Below are 19,356 nucleotides of genomic sequence, written 5' to 3' on the forward strand. Positions count from 1 at the left end.
TGCCAAATTGCTTCAGAGCAGTAGCAGCCACAACGGCTATAGTAGAAAACAAAATCAGTTTTGCAGCTGCTTAATTCATCCGCAACGTAGCATTTTACTGCTGCTCGACACACTGGGTACGAAGTAATCCTCTATTAAACCAACTTTACCTATAATGCCAGCACCAGCTGTCAACCCTGCAACACTCTTGCCCGCGCCCTCGGAAACAGAGCATGTGTATGATCATGACTGTTTACAATTGGTTGAAGCCGTCACAACCCCTCGACCTGATTCACCCACGAGAAAATCCAGACATCATCTTTTTCACCAATGGGTCAGCAAACCGACCAAATGATATGACCCTCTTGGCCGGCTATGCAACAGTAACTCCATTCAAGATAGTGGAAGCTTTTGCTCTGCCTTCGGGAACGCCTGCTCAAGCGGCCGAATAGTTTGCCCTTACTAAAGCATGTATTCTAGCTAAAAATAAAACAGTCAATATTTATACTGATTCCCGATCCGCTTTTGGGGTAGTACATGATTTTGGCCAATTATGGAAAAACAGGGGATTTATAACTTCCTCCGGCCAACCTATTAAATTTATTAGTTGCACGACAGGAGCATCGCTCTTGGCTAAAAGCAGGTTGCTATCAAGACAATTTTGATAGGCGGATAAGGGCTTTGAAAATAGACCAAACGTATGAAGCTCTCAGAGAAATTATACTTTTGGAGGAGTTTAAAAATTCATGTAGTGAGAACTCATGTGGAAGGGCAGAGGGTTAAAACTGCGAGATTAGCAGCAGAAATGGCAGATAATTATGAATTAGTTCATAAATCAAAGTTTGGTTTCCGACATCAGTTTCAGACTGTGAGGGATAGAAACTGGAGACATGAGAAATACTCAAGTGGTAAAGGAAAACCCAAGTGAAGGGAAGGAGGTGCAAAAGATTGTACAGCCTAATCGAGAGGTGATTGATAAGAAGGTGCCAGATCTCTTTAAAGAATTTACTTGTGTTGGTAAAGTTTACTCATGTGTATCAGGAGGAGCAGGCAAATAAGTCACAATTTTAAGAGCTACGGGAGCTAGTCAATCTTTGATGGTAAGAGATGAGGAGTTATGTAGTCTGGGAAGAATGTTGCCAGAAAAGGTGGTAATATTAGGGGCAGCACGGTAGCATGGTGGTTAGCATAAATGCTTCACAGCTCCAGGGTCCCAGGTTCGATTCCCGGCAGGGTCACTGTCTGTGCGGAGTCTGCACGTCCTCCCCGTGTGTGCGTGGGTTTCCTCCGGGTGCTCCGGTTTCCTCCCACAGTCCAAAGATGTGCGGGTTAGGTGGATTGGCCATGCTAAATTGCCCGTAGTGTCCTAAAAAGTAAGGTTAAGGGGGGGGGGGGGTTGTTGGGTTACGGGTATAGGGTGGATACGTGGGTTTGAGTAGGGTGATCATGGCTCGGCACAACATCGAGGGCCGAAGGGCCTGTTCTGTGCTGTACTGTTCTATGTCTATGTCTATGTGGAATTCACGGTGAGAAGAGTAATGTTCCATCATATAAGGTAAGGTTGGAAAGTCCAGTGAAGAGTGGTGAAGTGATAGTAGGAGTAATAGAGAAACTATCTTGTCCAGGGATACAGTTTATCTTAGGCAATGATATAGCTGGATCGCAGGTGGGAGTGATGTGGTTGATAAGCCAGTGGAAAATCAGACAACTGAAGTGTTGAAGGTGTAATGTAACACATCAACTGCCCTCTTTGATCCTTCCCAATTATACTGGAGTTCCAAAAGGAAGTATATGCTTTAAGAATCATAAAACATATTGGACCCACTCAGTAGGCACAAGTCAGTGTGATCAGACCTTGAATTGGTAACCCCCTATGTTCAACCTTACAGCTAAAGGATTATTCATCTGGTCAGGAGTTAAAAATCAAACTAATGGAGGCTCCTGGGAAGGGGATCCGATTAGACTAATGATGACTGATAGTAAACGAAACCTGACCGCATATAACGCCACGTATTTTATCTCTGTCCATACCAGAAAATTGGGAAGGCTCCTGCTATTTGGGATAGGTAGTCCCTTATGTGCATCACATTCAGCAATTGCAGGACCATCCCCATCACAGGATAACACAAAGTGTTTTGACATGGGCACAAATGCTGGGAATAATGATACCACCATTAGGAATAGCCACTAATGCATACGAACTACGCGAACTACGAGACATCCTTGAGCAGGTAGCTAATGACACTGGAGAAGCTGTTAACCAGATAGAAACTGAGATGGTTGCTATAACAGCAGTTGCCCTGCAGAATAGAATGGCTCTTGATTTCTTGTTAGTTGAAAAGGGAGGGACTTGTGCTTAAATTTCCTTAAATCGAACCTCGATGAATGTGTCTTTATTATGATTTCCATGACAGTCATATCAGGGAGGTGGATGAGGGATGCAATTGTGCCCACCATCAATGGATGATTGCAAATAACTGTTGCACATACATCACTGATAACTCAGAAAAATTGATAATCTGGTGGATCACATTTGTAGAGAGGTGACAAGATTACATGAAAATGAGGGATGGGACTTTAGCTTTGGGTGGTTAGGATCGTTGGGACAGAGGATTGTGTTCTGGATTATAATCGCCATTGTAATCTTGATTGTCGTATGATTACAGTTTTAATATTGTGCAAGATATTTTTATTGTACTAACATGGGAGAACAGCCCTAGCCGCCTTGCCTCCTTGCTACAAGTCTCATAACAGGCAGGGAACTGTCATACGTCCGTTCCCCTTACATTATAAACCGCCCTTCTCTACGGAGGACACGATAATTTACTAAAAGGTGTTAATCAAAAGATCAACAAGGAGGGAATTGTGGAAGGGAAATTAACATAAATGAAATACTGCTGAAATATTCTGGTTTCAGCTTTATTAGGAAAACACATTGTCCTCCGAAAGATAACAAAGCCAAGGGAAAGAACATACGTACTACGTATTTCATTGTACGTACTTTCCAAGGTCTATTTAATATAAACATGCCTGTTTACTTCAGATTATAAAAACATGCTGTCTTCAATTGAATCTCAGAGTGCGGTGCCCTGGCTTTTGAGAGAACACTCTCTCTCCACAAATATATTTGTGTAAATAAATTTCCTTAAATCGAACCTCGAGGAATGTGTTTTTATTATGATTTCCATGACAGTCATATCAGGGAGGTGGATGAGGAATGCAATTGTGCCCACCATCAATGGAGGAAGGCCCAAGGCAGCAATGAAGCTGGCTGGAACAGTGACTTCTGTTTTCTGAGACATCAGCCCAGTTGTAATGCTGAACGTCAGATCCTCAAACCATCATTGCCCTCACCAACCCCCCCAACACAGCCCCTCCAACCACATCCATGTCCTTTCATAACCTCCATGTGTCCCATGTCACCTCCATGCCCCCCTCACATTCCAAATGTCCACAAAGCAACCTTGGCTACTACAGAACAGGGAGTATGCTCCCATCCTTGTTCCCTCATAAACCCCATGCCAAATAAACCAAAACCAGATGGAAATTATGTAAAAGATCCCAACAAAAGTTATTTCCAATAAATATGAAGTTTTAAATTCCCAAATGTCCACAGTTGATATTGAATATTAATTGCAAACACAGCATCAAAATTATTTGTTATTTATGTCAAACTTTGTACATGTAGCACAGGTAAAGTTGGAATAGTTTTCACTGGTGACTTTTTTAACAGTGATGGTTGCTATGATACAACAAGGCTCAGCAGGAGCTCCCTTGACAAATAATGCCTTGATTAATCAGTGAAAGGTCTTTCATTATCACAAAAATTGGAAAATGTAAAACATGAAATAACAAAACAATGAACACAGTCCATGGAGTGTCAATATATTATTGGATTGGATTTGTTTATTGTCACATGTACCGAGGTACAGTGAAAAGAATTTTTCTGCGAGCAGCTCAAACAGATCATTAAGTTCATGAAAATAAAACAAAATAAAAAGAAAATACATAATAGGGCAACACAAGGTATGCCAGCTTCGGGAAAGCATACAGAGGTGTAGTCCATAAGAGCAGTGTTCTTCAAACTCGGGGGCGCGACCCGCGGGTGGGTCACGGGCGGGTGTCGGGAGGGTTGTGGAGCCGTCCTTCGTGGCGCTCCTGATTGCGCAAATCCCTGCGCAGCAGCCGCCGTTTAAAAACTGCAAATGCGCGGCGATGATCGGGCGCGCATGCGCAGTGCTGCCGCTATTTTTTTAAACGATCGCAGCTTTTTGTTTCAAGTTCGGGGGGGGTTTTATTCATTTATTTTATTCATTTAATTTTTTTTTTCATTTATTGTATTCATTTTATTTTTTTTTACAATTTCGGAGGGGTTTTATTTGATAAAATTTACAGGAAAAAAATGCAGAACTTTGGACAGCTGGAGACTCCATACTTTCCGACACAGGAAAGCTTCACCTTCATCTAACAGGTTCCATTGGAGGAGCGTGTACGAGGGCTAAAGGGACCCAAAACCATTTCCACCATTTTTATCAGCAGCAAACAAGGTAAGAGAAAATGTGGGTCGCTCAGGTCGGCCGGCGTGGGTCGCGAAGGTTGGCCTGCGCAGGTCGCGAAGGTCGGCTGCGTTGCGTCCCGAAGGTCGGCCGGGTTGGGTCCTGAAGGTCGGCCGGTTAGTAAAAATGCATCCCTGAAAAAAAGTTTGAAGAAGACTGCATAGTAGGGTCAGTTAGGAGTCTGGTAACAGCGGAGAAGAAACTGTTTTCATCACTCAGGACATTATCGATTAAATGATGATATAAGAATTATGGCTTAACATTAAATGCCTGCCAACCACGGAGCATTCTCACTGGCAGCTTCTGTAAACCTCTTCTGCCAGCACTGAATCTGTAACAATGCAACCTGCCCTACTATAGAACAGGGAATATTCACATGACAAATATTCAATTTAGACATGTCCTGCCACTATTTGTTTTCAGCACAATATGTGTTACTAACATTTCTGGTTGTTCCTAGATGTAAAAATTGGGACTTCTATAAATTTCTGTCTACGTGCAACAATCAAATGAAATCCTGTTGGATGTTAAAAGTTAATACAGAGCGCTGATCCTGGTCCTGTGGCAATGGGGTTAGGAGCTGGCAAATTCAGAATAAAGGGTTGGCGAGCTCATGGGTTCTCTCTACCAAGTAATTTTGCTGGAGGTGGGATAAATAAGCAGATGCTAATGCCCAGCAGTGGCGGGTAACCAATTACGTGGGCGTCGCTGGTTAGGCCAGCATTTATTGCCCATACCTAACTGCCCTTCGTATGGTGATGGTGAGTTGCCTTCTTGAACTACTGCAGTCACTGAAGTATAGGTACACCCAGGGTGCTGTTAGGTGTTCGGGAGGGAGTTCAGAATTTTGCCCCAGCGGCAGTGAAGGAACAGCGATATATTTCCAAGACAGGGTGGTGTGTGAGTTGGAGGGGAACCATCAGCTGGCGGGGTTCCAGGTATATGCTGCTCTTGTCCTTCTAGATGGTGGTGGTCGTGGGCTTGGAAGGTGCTGCCCAAAAAACCTTGGATGAGTTACTGCAGTGCATCTTGTAGATGGTATACACAGTTGCCACTGTTTGTCAGTAGTGGAGGATTTGAATGTTTGTGGGATGGGTAGCAAAGCAGGCTGCTTTGTCCTGGATGGTGTCGAGCTTCTTGAGTGTTGTCGGCTGCACTCATCCAGGCAAGTGGACAGTATTCCATTACACTCCTGACTTGTCCCTTGCAAATGGTGGACAGGCTTTGGGGATCAGGAGATGAGGTACTCACTGCAGAATTCCACAGCATTGATATGACTAGTCCAGACCTGATCAAGGTAATTCTCAGGATGTTGATTGTGGAGGACTCAGTCGTGGTAATGCCATTAAGTGTCAAGGGCGATTGGTAGATCAGTGCTGCCTGGCACTTTGTGGTGCAAATGTATTGCGCCACTTGTCAGCCCAAGCCTGGATATTGTCCAGGTCTTGCTGCATTTGGACATGAACTGCTTCATTATCTGAGGACTCGTGAATGGTGCTGAACATTGTGCAGTCATCAACGAACTTCCCCACTTCTGACCTTATGATGAAAGGGAGGTAATTGATGAAGCAGTTATCAACACCCTATCAACATCCTGGGGGGCTTACCATTGACCAGAAACTGAACTGGACTAGCCATATAAATATGGTCAGAGGCTAGGAATGCTTCAGTGATTAGCTCACCTCCTGACACCCCAGAGCCTGTCCACAATCTACAAGGCACAAGTCAGCAGTGTAATGGAATAGTCTCCACTTGCCTAGATGCATGCAACCACCAACAAAGGGGCTCAACACCACCCAGGACAAAGCAGCCCGCTTGATTGCTTCCCCTTCCACAAACAGTGAATCCCTCCACCAACAATGAATAGTGGCAGCGGCGTGAACCATCTACAAGATACACTGCAGGAACTCACCAAGGTTCCTTAGGCAGCACCTTCCAAACCCACGACTGCTGCCATAGGGAGGAAAAGGGAAGCAGACACACGGGAAGGAACACCACCAGCTGGAAGTTCTCCTCCAAGTCACTCACCATCCTGACTTGCAAATATATCACCATTCCTTCACTGTCACTGGGTCAATGTTCCGGAGCTCCCTCCCTAACAGCACAGTGAGCGTTGTAGCCACCTGGGGTGGCCACGTCCCGATTCCAAAATGGGCACTCGCAAAGAGTACAGGGAAATTGGACAGTACTAGGAAAACAAGCAGGTGCAAGATTTGCCTGTGGGTTGGAACTTGCAGACCCCAGACAGAACTGATACTACAAGCCATTAGCATAGTAATGAGCTATCTCTGGGGACAAAAGAGAAACATTTAAGCAATCGGTACCAGGCCAGACTCCCCGGCGCCAGTGGAGACTAAAACAAAGGCAGGCCAACGGTTACCTAGGGCACGCCCAGCAATCGAGGAACGACCCCTTTATTGGAGAGAAACGATACAAATAATTGGGACATGGTCCAATTAATTGGGACCAAGTTCAGGAACCGCCCAGAAAGGCGCGAAACCCTTTGGGGTATAAAATCGAGTCCCCATGGTCAGAGCACTCTCTTCTTCTTCACCTTCATCTTGGCCTTGTCTCTCAGCGACGAGAGGCCCGCCAAGCACCAGCCAAGTAAGTCTAAGGTCAACGCACGCTACGAGATAGGCGCTCCTAACTACTATTCTATACCAGTTCGATGCCAGCAGTCTCAGAATCGGACAATGGCCTTTCTTCCTCTGACTGAGTGGGCACCCAAAGCTAAGTATAGGCTTTTAGTAGTAGTTGTAGCTTAGTGAGTAGAGTTTGTGCATGAGTAATAATTGACTGTGTGTGTAAATAAATGTGCATTGATTTCAAACTTACTAACTGGTGGATCGAGTCATTGATCAGTATTCGGCTTTGAACCTTGTGGTGGTATCAGAAAGATACCTGGCGACTCTTGAGCAAAGGTAATTAAAACAGAGCAAATTAAGGAAAGCATAACGAGCAACAGTGTACAATAACTTCATACTTGTGACAATAAAAGATTATTATTATTATTATTACTTACACCACATGCACTGCAACAATTCAAGAAAGCAATTCATCACACTTTCTCAGGGGCAATAATATTGCTGGCCTAGCCAGTTATGGCCATATCCCGTAAATGAACTAAAAAAGAACAAATAGCAGACAGGCACCAAACTGAGGCTGGAGCCCAGAATTGAACTGGAGATAGCCACCCAGTGAGATGCCAAGGGTCCATCAATGCCTTTTCTTACTGAGTCTCACATGGATCCATTGGGATATCATGCAAGCCATCCTGTGGAATGAATTCCCCTCCACAATGATTGCTTGACATCTGTGGCCATGCATAAGATTAAACCGTTTGAAATTCCACAAAGATTGTTACCATTTTGAGGCAGCTTCATGGCATCCTGCCCCCCCCCCCCCCCCCCCCCCAGCATTGCTCACCTTTCCCAGCAGTCCTGCAGAATTGGCTTCCCACCTTTTTGGTCTGCGCACCATCCTTGATTGGCGGAGGCTCCAGAGGTGGCTTCATAATTGGCCAGCTCCAAAATGATGGTGACCAACTCCCTCCCACGGCCTCTTCTGGGTTCCCAACCTGGAACTGAGGCTGGCATCAGGATCCCGTGCTAATAAGGAAAATATTGCCTGTTCGGTTGGGCTTTGTAGTGTAGAAGCCGATTATGTCGTGGACCTGCATGACTAGCAGATGCGGATTGTGTGGTTCAATACATGATGTCACATTTTCAGGAGGAACATTGAAGGGATTTTAGAACAAAGCAGTAGATACAAAGCATTTTAACGATTTACAGCTTTGGAGATGATGATGTTAGATCTGCAAATCAAATGATTGGGAAGCGAAATGAAGATTATGGTGTGCTCAGATGATTGATGCAAGATCAATTGTTAGCAGTTTGAATACTTGTATTGTACACAGCCTGTCCCAGAGAGCATCAGGGAAAACATGATAAAAGACAGCAAAGTAAACATTGTGTGCCAGATTTATAGAAGGAAAAAGAGGATGCTTTAATGTATGATTTAATTTTAATCTGATAATAAAACGATCAAAAGATCATTAAAATTATGAAACAAGAAAAGTTATTATAACGCAGTTTGAATATTAAAGAAGAAGTTCACAAAGCATTATGTGAATATTGACTTACTCATGTATAGTGCCTGAATATTAACCATTCATTCAGAACAAATAAGTATTAAATAAACATGCACAGAGCAATGCAATAACAATAACCTTTGCACATAGAAACTCATCCAAACGTGTTTCACAAAAAGGTAATCAAAACATAATGGATACCAAGCCGAAGAATGGAATATTAGGAGTGGGGATTGAGGGGGCAGCATGGTGGCGCAGTGGTTAGCACTGCGGCCTCACGGCGCCGAGGTCCCAGGTTCGATCCTGGCTCTGGGTCACTGTCTATGTGGAGTTTGCACATTCTCCCCGTGTTTGCGTGGGTTTGGCCCCGACAACCCAAAAAAGATGTGCAGGGTAGGTGGATTGGCCACACTAAATTTCCCCTTAATTGGAAAAAGATGAATTGGGTACTCTAAATTTATAAAAATAAAAAAAAGGATTGGTGATTGAAAGCATAGTCAGTTATGTGAGTTTTAAAAAGGGCCTGAAAGAAAGGGGCTCGCAGACACAGTTCAGCAAGAATCTCCTCAGGGATCTGAAATTCCAGAGTGGGTTAAAAGGATGACAGATGCACCTGAGGCCATGAGCTGAATTTTACTTTGGGACCTTGATGTTGAGACAAAATGGGAATTCCAAGCCCGTTTTTGCCAATGGCTTAGCATTTTGGCCTGCAATATTGTGAACTAGGAAAGACAGGCAGGCTCCTGCTGCTGCCAGCTGAATCAGAGCCTCAGCTTCATCCCCTGGGAGAGCTGGGTGATGCAGGTAGCAGACCTTGAGCATGTTTGATAAGGTGTCATAAAGAAGGTTATTTCACAACGAAAGAGAAACTGCTGGAAAATCTCAGCAGGTCTGGCAGCATCTGTAGGGAGAGAAAAGAAACAACATTTCGAGTCCGATGAATCTTTGTCAAAGCACAAAGTGAGATCACATGGGATTGGGGGAAACTTATTAGCTTGGATAGAAGACTGGCTGATGGACAGGACTCGGGATAAATGGACTTTTTTCTGGATGGCAAGATGTAACTAGTGGGGTGCCACACGGTTCGGTCCTTGGGCCCCAGCTATTTACAATCTATATAGTTAGCTAGGAAGGCTCTAAAGAGAGCGCTAACAAGAGCCAGGAGGGGACATGAGAAGTCTTTGACAGGTAGGATCAAGGATAACCCTAAAGCTTTCTATAGATATGTCAGGAATAAAAGAATTACTAAGGTAAGAGTAGGGCCAGTCAAGGACAGTAGTGGGAAGTTGTGCGTAGAGTCCAAGGAGATAGGAGAGGTGCTAAATGAGTATTTTTGGTCAGTATTCACACAGGAAAAAGACAAAGTTGTCGAGGAGAATACTGAGATACAGGCTACTAGACTAGAAGGGCTTGAGGTTCATAAGGAGGAGGTGTTAGCGATTCTGGAAAGTGTTAAAATAGATAAGTCCCCTGGGCCGGATGGGATTTATCCTAGGATTCTCTGGGAAGCTAGGGAGGAGATTGCTGGGCCTTTGGCTTTGATCTTTAAGTCATCTTTGTCTACAGGAATAGTGCCAGAGGACTGGAGGATAGAAAATGTTGTCCCCTTGTACAAGAAGGGGAGTAGAGATAACCCCGGTAACTATAGACCAGTGAGCCTTACTTTTGTTGTGGGAAAAGTCTTGGAAAGGTTTATAAGAGATCGGATGTATAATCATCTGGAAAGGAATAATTTGATTAGAGATAGTCAACATGGTTTTGTGAAGGGTAGGTCGTGCCTCACAAACCTCATTGAGTTCTTCGAGAAGGTGACCAAACAGGTAGATGAGGGTAAAGCAGTTGATGTGGTGTATATGGATTCAGTAAAGCGTTTGATAAGGTTCCCCACGGTAGGCTATTGCAGAAAATACAGAGGCATGGGATTCAGGGTGATTTAGCAGTTTGGATCAGAAATTGGCTAGCTGAAAGAAGACAAAGAGTGGTGGTTGATGGGAAATGCTCTGACTGGTGTCCAGTTACTAGTGGTGTGCCACAAGGATCTGTTTTGGGGCCGTTGCTGTTTGTCATTTTTATAAATGACCTGGAGGAGGGCGTAGAAGGATGGGTGAGTAAATTTGCAGATGACACTAAAGTCGGTGGAGTTGTGGACAGTGCAGAAGGATGTTACAAGTTACAGAGGGAGATAGATAAGCTGCAGAGCTGGGCTGACAGGTGGCAAATGGAGTTTAATGCAGAAAAGTGTGAGGTGATTCATTTTGGAAGGAATAACAGGAATGCAGAGTACTGGGCTAATGGTAAGATTCTTGGTAGTGTAGACGAGCAGAGAGATCTCGGTGTCCATGTCAATAGATCCCTGAAAGTTGCCACCCAGGTTGAGAGGGTTGTTAAGAAGGCGTACGGTATGTTAGCTTTTATTGGTAGAGGAATTGAGTTTCGGAACCATGAAGTCATGTTGCAGTTGTACAAAACTCTGGTGCGGCCGCATTTGGAGTATTGTGTGCATTTCTGGTCGCCACATTATAGGAAGGATGTGGAAGCATTGGAAAGGGTACAGAGGAGATTTACAAGAATGTTGCCTGGTATGGAGGGAAGATCATATGAGGAAAGGCTGAAGGACTTGAGGCTGTTTTCGTTAGAGAGAAGAAGGTTAAGAGGGGACTTAATTGAGGCATACAAGATGATCAGAGGATTAGATAGGGTGGACATCGAGAGCCTTTTTCCTCGGATGGTGATGTCCAGCACGAGGGGACATAGCTTTAAATTGAGGGGAGATAGATATAGGACAGATGTCAGAGGTAGGTTCTTTACTCAGAGAGTAGTAAGGGCGTAGAATGCCCTGCCTGCAACAGTAGTGGACTCGCCAACACTAAACGCATTCAAATGGTCATTGGATAGGCATATGGACGATAAGGGAATAGTGTAGAGGGACTTTAGAAGGGTTTCACAGGACGGTGCAACATAGTGGGCCGAAGGGCCTGTACTGCGCTGTAATGTTCTATGTTCTATGTTCTATATTAATGATTTGGATACAGGGATAGAAGGTCTCGAGCTAAATTAGCAGATTACACAAACATAGGTGGGAAAGTAAGTTGCAATGAGGAAATAAGAACCGTACAAATGGATATAGATAGGTTAGGAGAGTGGATCAAAAAGTGGCAGATGGGGTTTAACGTGGATAAGTGTGAGGTCATGCATTTTGGTCGAAAAAATGGAAAGGCAACTTATTATCTAAATGGAGAGAGACTTCGGAATGCTCCGGTGCAGAGTGATCTGGGTGTCTTTGTGCATGAGTAACTGAAATCTAGCATGCAGGTACAGCAGGTAATAAGGAAAGCAAATGGAATGTTGGCATTTATAGTAAAATGAATTGAGTATAGTGTTATTGCAACTATTCAGGGCATTGGTAAGACGGCACCTGGAGTATTGTGCACAATTGTGGTCTCCTTTTTTGAGGATCATAGATCATGAAATTTACAGTGCAGAAGGAGGCCATTTGGCCCATCGAGTCAGCACCGGCTATTGGAAAGAGCACCCTACACAAGCCCACACCTCCACCCTAGCCCCATAACCCAGTAATCCCACCCAATACTAAGGGCATTTTAGCATGGCCAATCCACCTAACCTGCACATCTTTGGACTGTGGGAGGAAACCGGAGCACCCATGCACACGGGGAGAATGTACAGACTCCGCACAGACAGTGACCCAAGCCAGGAAACAAACCTTGGACCCTGGAGCTGTGAAACAATTGTGCTAACCACTATGCTACCATGCTGGGAGGAAAGATGGCATTGGAGCGAGTTCAGAGGAGCTTCACTAGATTGATTCCAGAGATGAGGGGTTGTCGTATGAGGAGAGATTGAACAGTTTAGGCCTATACTCTCTAGAATTTAGAAGACTGAGGGGAGATTTAATTGAGCTGTATAAGATGTGAAAAGGTATGGATAAAGTAGATGTGGAGCAGATGCTTCCTCTTGTGAGGCATTCTAAAATGTGAGGTCATAATCTTAGAATAAGAGGTAGCAAATTTAAAACAGATTTGAGGAGAAACTACGGCCGGGATTCTCCCCTACCCGGCGGGGCGGGGGGTCCTGGCGTAGTGGAGTGGCGCCAACCACTCCGGCGTCGGGCCTCCCCAAAGGTGCTGAATTCTCCGCACATTTGGGGGCTAGGCCCGCACCGGAGTGGGTGGCGCCACGCCGACAGGCACCAAAACCGGCGCCAACGGCCTTTGACGCCCGCCCCCCAGCGTCGGGGCTGGCCGAAAGGCATTCGCCGGTTCGCTGGCGCTGACGTGACCACCGGCGCATGCGCGGTAGGGGGGTTCTCTTCCACCTCCGCCTCCGCCATGGTGGAGGCCGTGGCGGCAGCAGAAGAAAAAGAGTGCCCCCACGTCACTGGCCTGCCGGCTGATCAGTGGGCCCCGATCGCGGGCCTGGCCACCGCAGGGGTACCCCCCGGGGTCCGATCACCGCTCCCAGGACCCCGGGGGCCCGCTCGCGCCACCAATCCCGCTGCCACCAGAGGTGGTTCAAACCACGACGGTGGGAGAGGCCTCTCAGCGGCGGGACTTTCGGCCCATCACGGGATTCCCACCCCCGCCAATTCCCGGGTGGCGGAGAATTCCGGCCACGGTGGGGGCGGGATTTTTGCCGGTCCCTGCCGATTCTCCAACCCTGCGGGGGGTCGGAGAATTTCGTCCTACTTCTCCCAGGGGCTGGTTTAGCTCACTAGGGGCTGGTTTAGCTCACTCAGCTAAATCGCTGGCTTTTAAAGCAGACCAAGCAGGCCAGCAGCACGGTTCGATTCCCGTACCAGCCTCCCCGGACAGGCGCCGGAATGTGGCGACTAGGGGCTTTTCACAGTAACTTCATTGAAGCCTACTCGTGACAATAAGCGGTTTTCATTTCATTTCAAAGGGTTATGAATCTGTGGAATTCGCTTCCCTAGAGTGCGGTGGATGCAGGGACAGTGAGTAAATTTAAGGAGGCTTTAGACAGATTTTTAATTGGTAATGGGTTGAAGGGTTATGGAGAATGGGCAGGATGGTGGAGTTGAGGCCAGGATGGGATCAGCCATGATAATATTGAAGGTATTTAGGCTTGGGAGGCTAAATTGCCGACTCCTGCTCCGAGGTCATGTGTTCTTTGGAGGAGATGTTTCGGCTGATTTTGCAATCCAACTCTTGGTTTGTAGCATTGTAGGTAACAATTAAGGAACATATCAACCATAATAGAATGGCGGAGCCGAATGACCTAATTCTGCTCCTATATCTCATGAATTTATTAACTGATAAATTAAAATAATAAACCTAGGGTTACTGAGGGCAAAAGACGCAGCTCATCAGAGGGGACCTTTGGGGATTGTGGGGGCTGTGTTTCCTGCCTGCTAGTCCATTTTTGGGCCTCTGACTCTGATGGCCCCTAGAGCTGCTGCAGAGAGGTTGCCACACTGCTACTGATGAAATATGACAGCCCCATTTAATTGTGCAAATTGGCTGCTGGTTCCACGGAATGGGCAGCCGACCTGCCGCCTCACAGTCTGCCTCCTGTCCACCATTGGGAAACCTCCTCAAGACTGCACCGGGAAGCAGTGGTTCCCCGCCAATTTATTGGACAGTTTCACCAAGCTGAGCAATGGAGGAGTGGCATTGGAGAAGGTTGGTGTGGGCAGCCACCTCAAAGGCTGCAGAGAGGCTGAGGAGAGGTAATGCACCATAGTCACTGTGATAAGATTGTCATTTGTGACTTTGTTTATCACTGTTTTGATGGTGACAGATGGGGGGAAATCACCTGATTGAAGAAGTTTGAACATGTAATTATATGAAAAATGGACAGGGAATCTAGACAGGAAAGGATGTTTAGGGATGATGGTACTCTACAAGGTCCAAAGAGTCAACATCAGAATTTTTGAGGTGGCATTGGTGACAGCAATTTTGTAAAGGAGGGTGAGTGGCTGTTAGTCTGGAAAAGAAACACAAAGGGTGCGATTCAATGAAAACATTTTGAGGTCCATTTTCGGGCGCTGCAGTGCCGAGAAAGACCCCACTATTCAGCGGCACTTTTCCATTTTATGTGGCCTCGCTGAGAAACACCCTGTCGAGGCCGCACTTTAGTAATTTCCAGCTCGCCAATGCAGGAAGACCACCTGCGGATATGGGGCCATTTTTATGGTCAGCCCCAATTTTTTTGATGCCCCTTCAGCGACCCCATGGTGTTGGACTCAACCTAGCTCTTCTGGGGTTTCGAGCACACCCTCACCCCACCTATGGGTAAGGCACCCTCAGGTCCGACCCCTGGCATGGGCCACTTTGGCTCCCTGGCATGTCAAGATGCCAGGCTGGCCATGCCAAGGTTCCCAGGTGCCAGCAGGAGTGCCAGGGTACCACCCTGCCCTGTCTCTGATCACCCGGGGGAGGGGGTCATCTCCAATGGCCTGGGAGACCCCACCCAGGTACCGTCATTCCTGGTCCTTGTTTGTGTGGGCCAGTACCAAAAGGCACCCTGTATAGGTCTCCCAGGTGAGGCCGTTAGTTCCTGAACCCCAGGAGAATACAGCGCGAGATTCAATGGCCTCGTCACGTTACCAAATCTGGCGTGGTGAGGCCAGTAAATTGCGCTCAAAGAAGCATTAACCATGTGTCTGGTACAAATGAGGAATAATCTTGTACAATACCTGTGATGTACAGACAGAAAATGGTTGGAATACTCAGCAGGTTAGGCAGCATTTGTGGAGAGAGAAGCAGCGTTAACGTTTCAGGTTTATGACCTTTTGTCAGAATTGTTAACGATGTAACAGCTCAGTGGTGGCGATGGTCATTGATGATTACACAGGGCGTGATCTAACCAAAAATAAGTGGGAATGGTTCCACTATCTGACAGTACTTTGTTGCCATTTCTATCCCGGGTGGGAGGTGCCACCCCAAGGCTGCACTTAGTGTCATTTCCTGCATTGAGGTGCTCTGTCGAGCGGAACCCCACAGTACAGGAAGAGGTAGGGACACCATTTTTAAATGGCGCTCTGATCAGGCGCTAGATGCCGGTTGGCCGTTCCATCCAGCGTGAGCATAGTTAAAAGTGCTTTGAAGCAGACCAAAACTTCTCTCGCAAGATCTGGTTAGGTCTCGCAAGGCATAAGGACCGTCGAGAATCCTGGAAGAGACAACCTGCCGAAAATGGGACAGGATGCGGCTGGTAGATTGCGCCTACAGTTTTCAGTACTATTGGCAACCTCGCAGATACTGAATTATTCATATACTGAATGAGTTCATGTCTGTGTGTAACAAGACCTGCACAGCATTCAGACTTGGACTTACAAGTGATAAGTACCACAGAAGTGCCAGGCAATGACCAGCTCCAAAAAGAGAAAATCTAACAATCTCCCCATGATGTTCAATGGAATTAGCGTTGCTGAATCCACTACCAGCAACATCCTGGGGAATCCCATTGACCAGAAACTTAACTGGACCAACCGTAAATACTGTGGCTACAAGAGTAGACCAGAGGCTGGGAATTCTGCAGCGAGTAACTCACCTCCTGACATCTCAAGGCCTGTCCACCATCTACATGACACGAGTCAGGAGGTGATGAAATACTTGCCAGAATAAGTGCAGCTCTAATAACACTCAAGAAGTTCAAACCTTTCAGGACATAGCAACCCATCCACCACCTTAAACATCCAAACTCTCCACCCACCAGCCCAAAGTGGCAGCAGTATGTACCAGCAATTTGCCAATGCTCTTTCAACAGCACTTTACAAATCCACAACATCTACACTGAGAGGAACAAGGGTAGCAGATGCATGGGAACACCACCACCTGCACGCTCCGCTCAGAGTCACATACCATCTTGATTTGGAACTATATTGCTGTTCCTTCACAGACATTTGGTCAAAATCCTGGAACTTGCTCCCTAACCTGGGGCAGCATGGTAGCATTGTGGATAGCACAATTGCTTCACAGCTCCAGGGTCCCAGGTTCGATTCCGGCTTGGGTCACTGTCTGTGCGGAGTCTGCACGTTCCCCCTGTGTGTGTGTGGGTTTCCTCCGGGTGCTCCGGTTTCCTCCCACAGTCCAAAGATGTGCAGGTTAGGTGGATTGGCCATGATAAATTGCCCTTAGTGTCCAAAATTGCCCTTAGTGTTGGGTGGGGTTACTGGGCTATGGGAATAGGGTGGAGGTGTTGACCTCGGGTAGCCAGGAGCCAGTGCAGACTCGATGGGCTGAATGGCCTCCTTCTGCACTGTAAATTCTATGATATAAATTCTATGATAAACCACGGTTGCAAAGTGGTTAGCACAGTTGCTCCACAGCTCCAGGGTCCCAGGTTCAGTTCCCGGCTTGTGTCACTGTCTGTGCATGTTCTCCCCGTGTCTATGTGGGTTTCCTCCGGGTGCTCCGGTTTCCTCCCATAGTCAAAAGATGTGCAGGTTAGGTGGATTGGCTATGATAAATTGTCCTTACTATCCAAAAAGGTTAGGTGGGGTTACTGGGTTACGGGGATAAGGTGGAGGTGTGGGTCTAAGCAGGTTGCTCTTTCCAAGAGCCGGTGTAGACTCGATAGGCCGAATGGCCTCCTTCTGCACTGTAAATTCTATGATCTATGAACACCAATGTGGGGTACCTGTGCCACATGGACTGCAGTGGTTCGAGTTGGCTCACCACCATTTTCTCAAGAGCAATTAGACATAGCCAGTAAATGCCAGGGAAGCCAAGATCCTGTGAACATATATATATTAAAAGATTTTAAATAAGAACACAGGCAGGGAGGACAGTGAGAGATTGAAAAAAAAAATACATTCACTAGGGTGGACAGAGAGATTAAATGACAAAAGGTGTAAAGGTGCAAAACAAAGTAAACTGATTCAAATAATAGTACAAGTGAGAAGTGACCATGCACAGTGCAAGAGAGGTTCATAATCTGAGAGAATTAACCATCGTTAGGATACTGGACGAGTAACAATTTTCAATTTGTAAAACTGTGAGGAAAGAATATTTCAGCTCAGGAGTGATAACTCTGACCAATAGGTATCTTTTCTGTTAAAACAAATGTTAATTTAAACACAGTATTAACCATATAAATCGTCAAAGAAATAACTTTACAATTTACAGGTAAACAGTTCTTGAAGACAAGGATAAACTTTATATTATGCCCTACAACTTCACTTTATATATATTCCGAACAAGCAACAGTTCAAAATCCATTTATAAATAAAGTTAACATTCAGGGTTACTTGCTGTTCTTTGTGCAGACCTTTGGAGAGAGACCCTTTCATACAACCTGAAAATCCTGCTGTCTTATCAGACTCAGATGCAATGCCAAGACTACCAAAATCTACAGACAGACCTGGCTCCACCCATTAGTTACATCATCTGAATTCCACTAAGATGTCCCATGACCCGCTTAGCTAGGACTAAATTCCATTCATCATAAATTATCCACACCCCAGGAAATCTCCTTCCTATAAATAATATTTCATTTTAGCCATCCATATATAAAGAAGTAAATGGTTAAAATCAATCATTACCTCACCTTCATGACTCCTTAATCACAGCTTTAGCAGACATATCTGTATGTATTTGAATCCAGGTTTTATAATACCATTATCACAGCATAACATAAAATATAATTTCTAACCATTTCTGACATTCATCACACCATGCACAATTAAAATTAGCTTTGTTAAATCTTTTCATATCCTTTACAGAACAGAGTGAGAGTGCATAGGAGAACATCACAAAAGGAATGTCTGCTGTATGAACTTTTACAAAATTGACCATTTGGATGGAAACACAATGTTTTCGATCTCTGCGTTTCAATTTATTTTCTACGTAAGAATAATGTTGGTGTCTGGCCTGATTTGTTTTAGAATGTGAGATGGGTTCAGCTGCTAGCACTCTGATTGTTCAATCAAAAAGCTTTCTTAAGCATAGGCTGACATTTCAGTGGAAGGCTGCATTGTTGCAGATGCCATTGAAAATGTGGTGTTTTACAAAGGTTTTCCAAGTGAGTTCAGGCAGATGTAGATGATGCCATGGAGTTTTGAAGATGGACCTATACCCAAAACATGAATTTGCCTATTCTCTGCAGCTGCTCACTGGCCGACTATATGTTTCTCGCACTTTCTGTTTTTTTATTATTCTTTGCAGGTTGGCTATCATATATGTAGTATAAGGGTATCTGGCATAGCAAAGGTTAATGTGGTACTGGAGAACACATTGTAATGTAAAGAGCCAAACTGCAAGGTGAGCCCACTGATGAGGAACATTCAAACGATAATAATCACTTATTGCCACAAGTAGGCTTCAATGAAGCTATTGTGAAAAATCCCTAGTGGCCACATTGCGGCGCAATGTTCGGGAAGGCTGGAACTGGAATTGAACCCATGCTGTTGGCCTTCTTCTGCATTACAAGCCAGCTGTCTTAGCCCACTATGCTAAACAAAACAACAGGGAGAGACATCTTCGACCCCCACAAAGATCACGGCAGATCGGACGGAAAAGTAAAACCGGGATCGTACCATGAATGAATGGTTAAACACGCTCTCCGAAAAGAATGGGACAAGCTGGTGGTACACAAGCAGAGCAGATGGGGGCTTAAATGTTTAACTCCAAGGAGAGAAAAAAGCATATCAGAAGAAGACAACCAAATGCCAGATACACAGGGTACCACTCAAACTCCAAATCAACAAATTCTGCCCAAATCAATGGAGTCTCGCTCCTGAAAATATGA

Source organism: Scyliorhinus canicula, chromosome 16 (assembly GCF_902713615.1).
Source record: "Scyliorhinus canicula chromosome 16, sScyCan1.1, whole genome shotgun sequence".
In the NCBI taxonomy this organism is placed as follows: Eukaryota; Metazoa; Chordata; class Chondrichthyes; order Carcharhiniformes; family Scyliorhinidae; genus Scyliorhinus; species Scyliorhinus canicula.